Here is a 13,502-nt window from a genome sequence, read left to right as displayed (position 1 = left end):
TAACTTTCACTCTCCTATTAACTTTTTCATTTCCCTGCAGAAGTTGTTTCTGTCCATATTTTTACTTCAGCTGGGCTGAGTGGGAGAAAGAACTCAAAGGGAGGTCGAAGCAGATGGTTGTCACAAACTGCATACGGCAATTGAGAATTAGTGTACAAGCATATGCAACCTGGTACAGTATGAAGCATTCCAGCATATGAGCGCCGAAATAAATCAAGCCTGGAGAAGATTGGGATGATAAAAAGATGAGCTCTTCCTTCCCTGCTACATATATATATTTAGGCCTTCTGAATTCATTAGGATATGTTCTCTGTTTTCAGTAGGCAAGTTAACACCTAAATTGAGCAGATTCGTGCAGATTCTTTTATCTCGCCTTTTTCTCTCAGCCACTGTGATTTCTGAGAAGAATATTTCTGAGGAGACATGTATCTTTTTCATAGAAGGAGGATTGAAGATTATGACGTCAACTTGCCTGGGCAGATTTAATTATCATATTAATTACTAATAAGAGGTAACAATTGGCATGTCCTCCCCTATTTATTAGCAACAACTATGCACCAAGGGCATACAGTTCACATACAATTTCCATGCACATTTTTTGACTACTCGTGACCTTCCTGGTGCCCAATCTGTTGAAAGCAATTCATTCACAGACATAAGCACTCTCAAATGTTTTTCCAGTAAGAACAGTTCTAAAGAGAGACGCGTCCCAACAGTAGTCAAGAGAAAGTATTGCCAGATTCACAGCCTGGAGGTCCTTACGGTCGTCATAAGGAGATGCAGCTCTGCCACATTGCCTTTTGTAATTATAAATAACTCATAATCATACTCATTAGTACTCTTGTGAATCCCAGGAAGGTGAAATAAGTCATTCCCCTTGTTTTAAAAATGCAGCAATAGAGATTTTAATCGTCATCATCCCTCCTCTCGCGAGAACAAAGGCCGATTCTGCAGCCAGGCTTGGTCCCCGGCCCCTGGGTGGCTCCGTGGCAGAGGCTGCACCGAAGGCCAGGGCTGGTGGGGAGAGGGTCGTGCACCCCCACCAACCCCAGCCACCCACTCCCCGAGTTTTAAAGAAGCTACAGTTGTTTACAACAAGCTCTTCCTGCCATTGCCTTTTAGTTTTGTTCACCTTCCCATGTGTCCTTTGTAAGAGGTGAAAGAAAGGTAAGAAGTGAAAGAAAGAAAAAGGGGGGAAAGTGATAGGTATTGGCTCGAGAGTAATATTGAATTACATATCGGTAGACCAAAACACAAATCAACTCCGAACTACAGGAGTCCACCAACATGCACATAAATCATTTATAACGATAATCCAAGACTAGGTCCAAATCTCATTAAAGTATATGAATCCTTAATCTATTTTGGCAAAAAAGCGCCAATACACATTTTTTCTTTTTATCATAAATTACAGTTCTGTGGCACTGTGCAAATATTACCAAGCTGTAAGACAGCTGTGCTCCATTAAAATGTGTAATGGTCGCTGATTTCTTACAGCACATGGTCATCAGGCTGAATCTACAGCCAGTAATTAGGAAGATGAAATGTTTAATTGTGCCTTAATTTTGATAAAATTTATCTGTCACACATCCCGCAGCCGAGCATTATGCTAACAAATCAATGTCATCGGGCCGAGCAGGAGCTCGAGCACCAGCCTCTTGTCCCTGACAGATTCATTTGAATATGTAACTGCTCATGATGTGCAACCAGGCTACTGAAGAAAGTGGAAACTTGGACGCAGTTCTGGTGAGGTAAGTCCTGGTACTTCCTCTACAGAAAAGTCAGAAAGTTCAAAGACAATTCCGCTCTTACCTCTTAAGGGTCATGTCCGCCTCTGGTTTTGATTATGTAAAGAAAGACAACCGTTGGGAGTCTATGTGTTTAATTTCAAAGTCTGTTAGTGTGGGAAGTAAAGATAGGTGGGAAGGAGGAGGAGAGAAAAGAAAAAGTTGAAAGAGAAGAGAATTTAGTAATGTCCTTTTAGTCCTATTTCCTAATATCTTTATAGGGATAGATCAGCAAAGTGGACAAGAGTCATCACCTTGAACTGGGTGGCCAAACATTCATCAGTTCCTACAGTGTTAGAATGTTAGAGATGAAACTCTTCTCGTTTTATACAGACAGAAACTAAAGGCCAGAGACATTCAGCAAGAGTTCAGGTTCTCACTTTGCAGTCACAGTAGGGATAACCTACATCTTACAGACAATTTTATAATCCTTATAAGCAATATTTACAAATCATAATGTTGAATTCATTTTTCAACTGGCAAGAAATATTTTTTAAGCACAAGGAAGTGTAAGTACAAATACCTGCCAATACTGAAAATTAATCTCTCTCATGTTTTCCCTACAGAATGAATCAGTGAGCATTCTTTCTCACCCACAATAACTACGGCTCGTTATCCAAGGGAACTTAACGAGCATATGTCGGAATGTACTTTACATTTTTATTTTACATAGCTCTGGAAATAAAAATAATGGAGGGGGTCACCACAAAGATGGTGGGGAAGGGGTGGAAGGCAGGCAAGAAGAAAGGGCAACAGCCTGAAATCCAGACAGACTACCCCAGAGGACACCAGACAGCCCTGTGCTGCTGGAAAATGGTGAGTGTCCAAATGGAGGGTCAGTTTTCCCAGGCGAGCAAGTTAGATTCTGAAAACGGTTTTAAAACTGTTCTTAATAGGCCAGAATTTTGCCAAAGGACACCAGTACATTTTCTAAGGCAACTATTTTCTCACCAGGTGATTAATGAACCAGCTGAAGACTCAGAGCATGCCAGCTTACTTTAAAGTAAAATAAGTCACAAGATTAGGAATAATTTTAGAAGAGTCTTCAAGGAGAGCCAAATGGCAATAAGCTATAGCCTGCTAACAAGACTCATTAAAACACTTTTCTAAACTTAGTCATGTAAATAAGTCCAAGCTAAAGATATCATACCCCCATTCCCTTTTGTACTATTTTCATGGGCAGATATATTCAGGGCTTGGATAAAAGGGTAGCACTGTATTCTGGTAAGACCGTTGTATTCATCCCACTGGCACACCGCACAGGCCAAACAGAAGCAGGAATAGCTAGGAGGGTGCAAATGGCATGGAGAGTGATACTAAATAACTGGCACTTGTGTGTCTCTTTACAACAAACTGCTTTCATGGCCATTGTTGTACTTGGGGTTTAGAGAGGTTAAATTTGTCCCAAGATCATGTGATCATCCAAGAAAGTTTAAAACCAGTGTGTTCAATACTGGGGATTGGATCACTCACAGGCCATTCTAACACCCTTCTACCAGGCCTCTCTCTCATGCTAAAAATGCCATTTCCCAGACTCATTTGAAGTGACGATTCTGTCTATGATGTAGGTACTGCCATTCAGATGCACTTACTTGAGACTTTCATTCAGATCAGAGTTGCATGGAGAGAGAGACAGGGTGCAGGGCATCCCTTTCGGGAGCCCCACATTGTGACAGAGTAGAAGGATTTGGGAGCCAGCAGTCACAGCGGAGACTTAATGATTTGTCAAAAGTTTTCTAATTCAGCAGCTTCTTGTTCAGACTTGAGACGGCTTCCTGATTCTGCAGCCTCCTATCCGTGGCAGGGGCTGGAGCTGTCTTAGGGAGTGCCACTAGGCAATGTTTTGGTGACTTCTTTTCTGCTTCTTTCTGGACTGCATTCCGTAGGTGGCAACAAAGAACTTCAATCAACATTCCCAAGTCCTGTGATCCCAATCTAGTGTTTTCTTCACCACTTCTCACCACAAGGTGGAGAATAATGCAAATTATATATCTGGTTTAAATTTTGGAAGGCCTGGTATCTTTTGAAAACTATGTTTAAATTATCATGGTGTAGTGGAGACAATAGACTAGGCAGAAGGACTGCATTCTAATCCCAGATGTGACTCTGTAATTTTGGGAGAATCACTACCTCTATAAATGTTAAGCATCCTCATCATAAAAATAACACACATGTACACATTGTGTGCATGTATCAAAATATCACATGTACCCCCATAAATATGTGCAACTATTATTTACCAATAAAAATAGAAAATAATATTAAAAAATTACACACAGTAAAATCAGTGATTCCTACAGTTCCTCCCAGCCCCAGTATGCTTAGATTCTACAAGGAAAGAGTACATCTGTATGGTCTTTTAGGCACTTAGAGATGCTCATTTCTCTCTGAGCAGGAGTAAACCCCAAACTCTCAGCTCAAGCTTGGGAAATTTAACTGGCTTTCTTATTTGTTTTTTGAAGTTGTATTTTCATGAACAAAAATTCTTATTAAACTCTGTGTACTTAAAATATTTTAGAATCAAGGTCCTGACATGTTAGAGCTGGGCCTCAGAGAGCATCAGAAGCTCAAGTTCTCACTTTACAAACAGAGAAGCTGGAAGTCAGTGGAGGCAAAGCCTTGTTGGGAGTCAGTGGCCCTGCCCATGGCCCTGCTTGTACCAGCCACGTGTCCACTTGCCATTCGCTTAGAATGATGAAATGACCGAGGTGCTGGGGACCATTGGCAGCAAGTGTGACGTTTGGATACTATATGCTATTGCCAGTTTTTATTTTCCATGGTTGGCAGGTTCCACCATAAACTTGAGGTTCAGTCAAAATATTTATAGACACTTGAGATGGATGTTTATGCCTCATTGTTAAATAGTTACTCAATGGAGCCAATAACTGTGACTAGCAGAAAATAAATAAATAAGTAAATAAACAAACCAATGTCACCTTTACAAAAAAACTTACTGATTTTTGACTGTTGATGGTCATTGATTTTACATGGAGGAAATGACTGATTTAAGACTTGATACTTGAAAGGCAGACATTTTTTCAAGATTCTACTTTAGTTAGCTACAAAATTCTACCTCCTTCAATATTGCCTGAGGAAGACGATTATCATTCCAACTCAAACCTGTGTTTTTTAAGATGTCTGAAATGAAGAATACTTCATGCAGAGCAACTGACTTCTTAATCTTTAGCTTTACATAAAGTAGATATATGCAGCTTTTATGGAAATCAATAAATAAAGTAATAATTTTTTATTTCACATTGCTCAAGCAAGTAAATAAATAACACATTTGTAGGTTTAGCTACCAAAGCATTAAACAATCAGTACTTTTACTGCAAGTATAATTTTCTTTAGATAGGTATGGTAAGAGAGGTAGCTACAGTACCTTTATGTAAAATGGCTGCTTGGTCGGAGCTCTTAGATGGAACCTATATGAAACACTGACATTGTTTTCAGATAGTGACATGTATTTGTTTCATCTTGACTGGCCCATTTGGCCAGAACCACAAATTCACATGCCAACATATGATCTGATCCATATGATCCCACCTACAAACAGATAAAATATTTTACATGTTTATGTTTTTATAATATCAACATTGATTTGTGAGAGACTTTAATCATTTTCTTCCTACACCTCACGCCCTATAGAATGTGTATGTGTCAAAAATTGCAATAGTAGAGAAGTTCATGAAATGAGTAAACACATTGGTAAATAAAACATCATTCATTCATTCAGTACACAATTATTGAATGAACCTTTACTTACATACATTCAGTGAACCCCTGCTCTGTGCTGGGCAGAATGTTAGGTATCACACTCTGAAGGAGACAATCCCTTCCTTTATGGAGCATGCAACCTAGAGGAGGAGATAGACCAGTAAATAAGTAGCTGCAATCAGGACAATGAGTGGTACGATATCTCCAGGGACAGTGTGTTGAGGTCATACGAGGGGGACTTGCAGAGGCTTCCTGGTGGAGTCATGGAGGCAGTGAGTTCCGAGCTAAGTTCCAGAAGCTAACTGCTCTCCATGAGGGAAAGGTTTGAAAGAGCTTTTCAGAGAATGAGAGCCAGCCTATGAAAAGGCACGGATGGACATTTCAGAAGGTGTGGTATATCTGAACAATTCATCAGTCCAAGCAGGAATGTGAAATTTAGTAAACATGTGTTTTCTGTTTTTAGCAGTTTCACCTCCCATGAATATAAAAGCTAGCAGAAGGGAAGAAGTGTCAGAACGCAATGAAATAAATAATGTCAATTTTAGTTGCTGTTTTCTGAAGAGTGAAGAGCCCACTAGCCAGACTAATAGCCTATCTAATCCTTTGGCCTCCCAATCTTCCACAACCACTGAGAAAAAATTCAGGACATTTTAGAAATGGCAACCTGATATTGTATTGACTTTGCATTTTCTATGAAAATATAATTTAGCATGTTTTATTAAAATTGTTTAATTCTTTGAGGCACAAAGTAGTGAATAACATCAACAAAAGTAAATGCTTTAATATATACTTTAAAACTTTGTTGTTAGAAGAGCATCATACATTCAGTACAGAAATTATTAATAAATTAAAAGAGGAGGGTGTGGTAGGCTGGATAATGGCCCTACAAAAATATTTATTTATTTATTTATTTATTTATTTATTTATTTATTTATTTATTTATTTATTTTTATATTTCAGGATATTATGAAAATACAAATGTTTTGGCTACATTTTATGTCTTTGCCTCCCCCAAGTGAGGTTTAGAGGCTTGTCCTTCCCCTCTACAATGCTCACCGCATCCATTAGTTGTGAGTTTACCCCCGCAACCCCCTAATCCCTGGAGAATATTACTACCGTGTGAGCACCATAGTGTTGATCAGTTAATGCCAATTTGACAGCGAGAATATGTGGAGGCTATTCCTCCAATCTTGTGATACCTCACTGCAGATAATGAGCTCAAGCTCAATCCAGGAAAATATGAGTTGCTAGATCACTGTGGTTTCTTATAATTGAGTAATATTCCATTGTATACATATACCAAATTTTAATAATCCACTCATGAATTGACAGGCACTTGGGTTGTTTCCACATCCTTGCAATAGTGAATTGTGCTGCCATAAACATTCAGGTGCAGATGTCTTTTTTATAGAATGTCTTTTGCTCCTTTGGGTAGATACCTAATAGTGCTATTGCTGGATCGAACGGTATTTCTATTTTTAACTCTTTGAGGTATGTCCAAATTCTTTTCCACAGAGGTTGCACCAATTTGCAGTCCACCAACAGTGTTAAGAGTGTTTCTGTCTCTCCACATCCTCGCCAGCATTTGTTGTTTTGGAATTTTCTGATAGAGGCCAATCTCATTGTGGTTTTGATTTGCATTTCTCTAATGATTAGAGATGTTGAGCATTTTTTTATATGTTTGCTGGCCATTATTTTGTCTTCTTTTGAAAAGTTTCTGTTCATTTCTTTTGCCTATTTATTGATGGGGTTGTTTGATTTTTTATTGTTGATTTTTTTAAGTTCTAGATAGATTCTTGTTATCAGCCCCTTATCAGATGTGTAGAGAGCAAATATTTTCTCCCATTCTGTAGGCTGTCTATTCGCTCTAATGATAGTTTCCTTGGCTATGCAAAAGCTTTTTAATTTTATCAGATTCCATTTATTTATTTTTGTTGCAGTGGTGATTGCTTTGGGGGTCTTCTTCAAAAATTCTTTGCCTAGGCTGATGTCTGAAAGGGTCTTCCCAACATCTTCTTCTAGAAGTCTTAAGGTTTCATGCTGTAGGTTTAAGTTGTTATCCATCTTGAATTGATTTTTGTGAGAAGTGAGAAGTAGGGATCCAGTTTAAATCTTCTGCGTGTAGCTATCCAGTTTCTCTAGCACCATTTATTGAAAAGAGAATCTTTTCCCCAGTGTATATTTTTGTCTGCTTTGTCAAAGATTAGATTACCATATGTGGATGGTTTCATTTCCAGATTCTCTGTCCTGTTCCAAGGTCTATGTCTCTATTTTTGTGCCAGTACCATGCTGTTTTAGTTACTATAGCCTTGTAGTACAACTGGAGGTCTGGTAGACTGGTATCTCCCAGTTTGTTCTTTTTACTTAAGATTGCTTTGGCTATACAAGGTCTTCTCTGGTTCCATACAGAACATAGAATTATTTTTCCTAGATCTGTAAAGAATGATGATGTTACTTTGATAGGGATTGCATTAATTCTGTAGATCACTTTAGGTAGTATGGACATTTTAATGATATTGATTCTACCAATCCATGAGCAGGGTAGATTTTTCCATATGTTTACATCTTCTACAATTTCCTTTCTTAGTGTCTTGTAGTTGTCCCTGTACATGTCTCTCACATCTTTCGTTAAATATATTCCTAGATATTTAATTTTCTTTGAGGCTATTGTAAAAAGTATTGCACTTTTGATTTGAAATTCGGCTTGACTATTATTGGCATATATGAATGCCTCTGATTTGTGTGTATTGATCTACAAAAATATTTAGGTCAAAATTCCTGGAACCTGTGAATTTTACCTTATATGGCAAAAGGAACCTTACAGATGTGATGAAATTAAGGGTTTTTGATATGGGGGATTATTCTGGATTATCTGAGCACAATGTGCATGATCCAGGATAATGTAATTACAAGTTTTCATACAAAAGGAGGCAGAGTGAGATTTGACTATAGAAGAAGGCTATGGAACAATAGAAGTAAGATGCTGCTTTGAAGATGAAAGAAGGGGCCACAAGCCAAGGGATGTAGGAAGCCTCTGCAAGCTGGAAGAGGCAAGGACCACATTCTGCCCTGCAGGCACCGGAGGAACAAGCCCTGCTGATATGCCTTGACTTTCGCTCAGTGAAACTGATTTTGGACTTCTGACTTCCAGAGCTGTACTACAATACATTTGTGTTGTTTTAAGCCACTAAATTTGTGGTAATTTGTTACAGTGGCAACAGAAAACTAATACAAATAGAAAATAAATAATTTTACAAAATTTTTAGACATGGGAATTGACATGTATTATGGGAAAATCACTGTTCCTAGGCTGAAAATCTTAAAGTACATACTATGACTCAAATTTTAACTCTGCTGCACAATTTTTTTACTAAAATTAATTAACAAAATGTTGAAGTTTGTGGAAAAGAATACCAAATCAGTAGACAAAGTTCCAAAAAAGAAGACAGAGAACTAGAGATAGGAAAATTAAAGTTTAATACTATAATTTATTCAACAGGCTTGTCTCATTCACTAGATCTGTTGAGAAATTACATTAAAAGCTAGCAATAAGGTATTGTTTAAATATTTATAATTACTTGCCTTGTAAGAAGATTCCTTTTTAAGTGATTTATTCAATAAACATTTACTGAGTTAGTCTTTGGGGGTAAAGCAGTGATCTAAACACAATGTTGAGCTTCTTTAAGGAGTTCATGTTCTAAAAAACTTGATGAAAAAATCAATAAATTTTAATGAAGTCATGAATGCTATGTAGTGGTATAGGAGAGAAGTCCAGAAGGTTGGCATATTTATATTTATTATACTCAGATTTTCAAATATTTAATTCCAGACTATGATAAAAAATTTTGATACTGGACAATTGACCCATCTAGAATTTTTTTTTTATAGTTTTTTGAGACATATCTTTATTCCTATACATGGTTTTGCCAATGATTCAATGGAAAGACTTCAGTAATTGTAATGACTGCTAAGTGAACACTGAAAGTTTGTACAAAAATTTCAAATTAATTTTTATTATTACTTCTTTATTTTAATATATTAGGGGGTACAAGTTGAATTCCATTACACATATATATTGTATAGTGGTAGAGTCTGGGCTTTTGGTGTACCCATCACCCAAGTAGTGTACATTGTATCCCATAGGTAATTTTTCATCCATCACCCCTTCCCAACCTCCCCCCTTGTGAGTCCCCAATGTCCATTATACTACTCTGTGTGCCTCTGTATAGCCATAGCTTGGCTCCCACTTAAAAGTGAGAACATGTGGCATTTTTATTTTTCTCTTCCTGAGTTACTTCACTTAGGATAATGGCCTTCAGTTCCATTCAAGATGCTGCAAAAGACATTATTTCATTCTTTCTTATGACTGAGTAGTATTTTATGGAATATATATACCACATTTTCTTAATCTACTATTAGTTGGTGGACACTTACATTGATTCCACATCTTTGTGAATGTGAATTATGCTGTGATGAACATATGAGTGAAGGTATCTTTTTGATATAATGATTGTTTTTCCTTTGGGTAGATACCCAGTAGTGGGATTTCAGGATTGAATGGTAGAGCTATTAAAATACTTTTAATTCTTTGAGAAATCTCCATATAGATCTTCATAGAGGTTGTAGTAATTTACATTCCCACCAACAGCATTTAAGTGTTCCCTTTTCACCACCTCCATGCCAACATCTATTGGTTTTTGACTTTTATTGTTTTATTTTAAGATATTATGGGGGTACAAACGTTTTGGTTACATGTTATGACTTTGCCACATCCAAACATCATTTGAGGTGTGCCCTTCCCCCCCCTGCAATGGTCACCACGTCCATTGGTTGTGAGTTTACCCACTCCCAGCCCCCCCAAGTGTTTTTTGACTTTTTAATAATGGCCATTCTAATTCGAGTAAGATGGTAACTCCTTGAGGTTTTAATTTGCATTTCTCTGATGATTAGTGATGTTGAGTACTTTTTTCATACGTTTGTTGACCTTTTTAAATGTCTGTTCATGTCATTCACTTGCATTTTAATGGGGTTGTTTGAGTTTTTTCTTGCTGAGTTGTTTGAGTTCTTTGTAGATTCTAGATATTAGTCCTCTATCAGACACATAGTTTGTGAATATTTTCTCCCATTCTGTAGGTTGTCTGTTTACTCGTTTGATTATTTATTTTGCTACACAGAAGTTTTTAGTTTAATTAAGTCCAGTTTGTCTGTTTTGGGGTTTTTTTTGCATTTGCTTCAGGGGTCTTAGTTATAAATTCTTTGACTAGGCCAATGTCCACAAGAGTTATTTCTAGGTTTTCTTCTAAGATTTTTATTGTTTTAGGTCTTATGCTTAAGTCTTTAGTCAATCTTACTTAATTTTTATATATGGTGAGTGATAGGGATCCAGTTTCATTCTTCTGCATATGGCTATCCAATTTTCCCAGCACCATTTATTGAATAGGATATCCTTTCCCCAGTATGTTTTTGTCTGCTTTGTCAAAGATCAGTTGGTTGTGGGTATAAGGTTTTACTTCTGGGCTCTCTATTCTGTTCCATTGATCTATGTGTCTACTTTTATGCCAGTACCATGCTATTTTGGTTGCTATAGCCTTGTAGTACAACTTGAAGTCAGGTCTGTAGTTTTCTTTTTTTGTTGTGTCCTTTCCTGGCTTTGGTACCAGGGTGATACTGGCTTCATAGAATGAGTTGCGGAGGATTCCCTCCTTCTCAATGTTATGGAATAATTTCTGCAGTGTGGGTACCAGCTCTTCTTTGTAGGTCTGATAAAATTCAGCTGTGAATCCATCTGGTCTGGGGCTTTCATTTTTGTTGGAAGATTTTTTATTATTGATTCAATCTAGCTGCTTGTTATTGGTCTGCTCAGGAGTTCTATTTCTTCCTGGTTGAGTCTTGGGAGGTTGTATGTTTCCAGGAATTTGTTCTTTTCCTCTACATTTTTTATTTTATGTATGTAGAGATTTTCATAGTATTCACAGATGATATTTTATATTTCTGTGGTATCAGTTGTAATATCTCCTTTTTCATTTCTGATTGAAAAGGCCCTTTCTTTTCTATTCCTGACTAGCATGAGGTCTATCAATTTTGTTTATCTTTCAAAGAGCCAACTTTTTGTTTCATTGATCCTTTGTATTTTGTTTGTTTGTTTTCTATTTCATATAGTTCTGCTCTGACTGTAGTTATTTCTTGTCTTCTGCTGGCTTTGGGATTAGTTTGCTCTTCCTTTCTAATTCCTTGAGATGTGTCTCTATATTGTTAATTTGCAGCCTTTCTGACTTTTTGGTGTAGGTAGTTAAGGCTATCAATTTTCTGCTTAGGACTGCTTTTGCTGAATCCCATAGATTTTGATAGCTTGCATCCCCTTTGTCATTCAGTTCAAGGAATCTTTTGATTTGCATCTTAATTTTATTATTAGCCCAATACTCATGCAGCAGCTGGTTGTTTAATTTCCAGGACTTTGTGTAGCACTCCAGGAGTGTTTCCCCTGGAGTTGATTTCTAGTTTTATTCCACTGTGATCTGAGGGAGACAAGATGGCAGACCAGAGAAACCAGATGACAATTCATCTCAGAAAGAAGAAAAAATTTTAGATTAAAAAGGAAAAAACAAACAAACAAACACAGATTGGTGTAATTCCAAGGGAAAAGTGCCAGAACCCACCAGAGATTCCATGGGAAGAAGTTGCAAAGCAGAATGAGTAAGAGCAAGATATTGACAGAAATCAAGCCTGGAGAGGCCTGGAGTCCAGAAAAAAGGGTAGGTGGAGTGGTTTGTTTCTCCCTCACTCACAATCTCTGGCAGTCAGTGGGCTCTGAAGCTGCTGGAGAGCCTTTCTACCCTAATGAGCTCAAAAGCTGCTAACACCAGTGAACTGGGAGATTCTTGTTTGTACAGTTTGTGAAGTTCCTCTATATTGATTTCTAGATTTATCCCACTGTGGTAAAAGAAGATATTTTGTATGATTTCATTTTTTGAAGTTTGTTAAGACTTATTTTGTGGCCTAAAATATCTTGGAGAATGCTTCATGTGCTGATGAAAAGAATATATATTCTGTAGCTATTGAGTAGAATGCTTTGTAAATGTCTGTTAGGTCCATTTGGTCTAAAGTCCAATTTAAGCCCAATGTTTCTTTCTTGATTTTCTGTCTCAATGATCTATCTAGTGCTATGAGTGGGGTATTGAAGTCCCCCACTATTATTGTTTTGCTGTCCATCTCTTTCTTTATGTCTAGTAATATTTGTTTTGTGGATCTGAGTGCTCTGATGTTAGGTGCATATATATTTAATATCATTATTTTCTCTTGCTGAATTGATCCCTTTATCATTATATAATGACCTTCTTTGTCTTTTTTAACTGTTTTTTATTTAAAGTCTATTTTATCTGATATAAATATAGCTACTCCTGCCCACTTTGGTTTCTGTTTGCATGGAATAACTTTTTCCACCCCTTTACTTTCCATCTATATGTGTCTTTATGGCTAAGACGGATTTCTCATAAGCAGCATATAGGTGGATCATGTTTTTTTATTCATTATGCTAAACTATACCTTTTAAGTGGAACATTTAATCCATTTATGTTCAAGGTTAGTATTCATATGTTAGGTTTTGCTCTTGTCATATTGTTAATTGATTTCTAGTAATTTTATAAATTCTTTGGTTCTTTCTTTTTCTCTCTCTTTTTGTCTTTGTGGTTTGCTGAGATATCACTTCACACCTGGTAAAATGGCTATCATCAAAAAGGCAAAAGATACAAATGTTAGAGAGGATGTGGAGAAAAGGGAACTCTTGCACACTGTTGGTAGGAATGTAAATTAGTACAGCTATCATGAAAAACAGCATTGAGTTTCCTCAAAAAAAAATGAAAAATGGAACTAACATATGATCCAGCAATCTCACTACTAGGTATATATCCAAAGGAAATGAAATCAGTGTGTACAAAAGATACCTACACTCCAATATTCACTGCAGGATTATTCATAATACCCAAGATATGGAATCAACCC

This window comes from Lemur catta, chromosome 9 (assembly GCF_020740605.2).
Source record: "Lemur catta isolate mLemCat1 chromosome 9, mLemCat1.pri, whole genome shotgun sequence".
Taxonomy (NCBI): domain Eukaryota; kingdom Metazoa; phylum Chordata; class Mammalia; order Primates; family Lemuridae; genus Lemur; species Lemur catta.
This window is presented reverse-complemented; position numbering follows the sequence as displayed.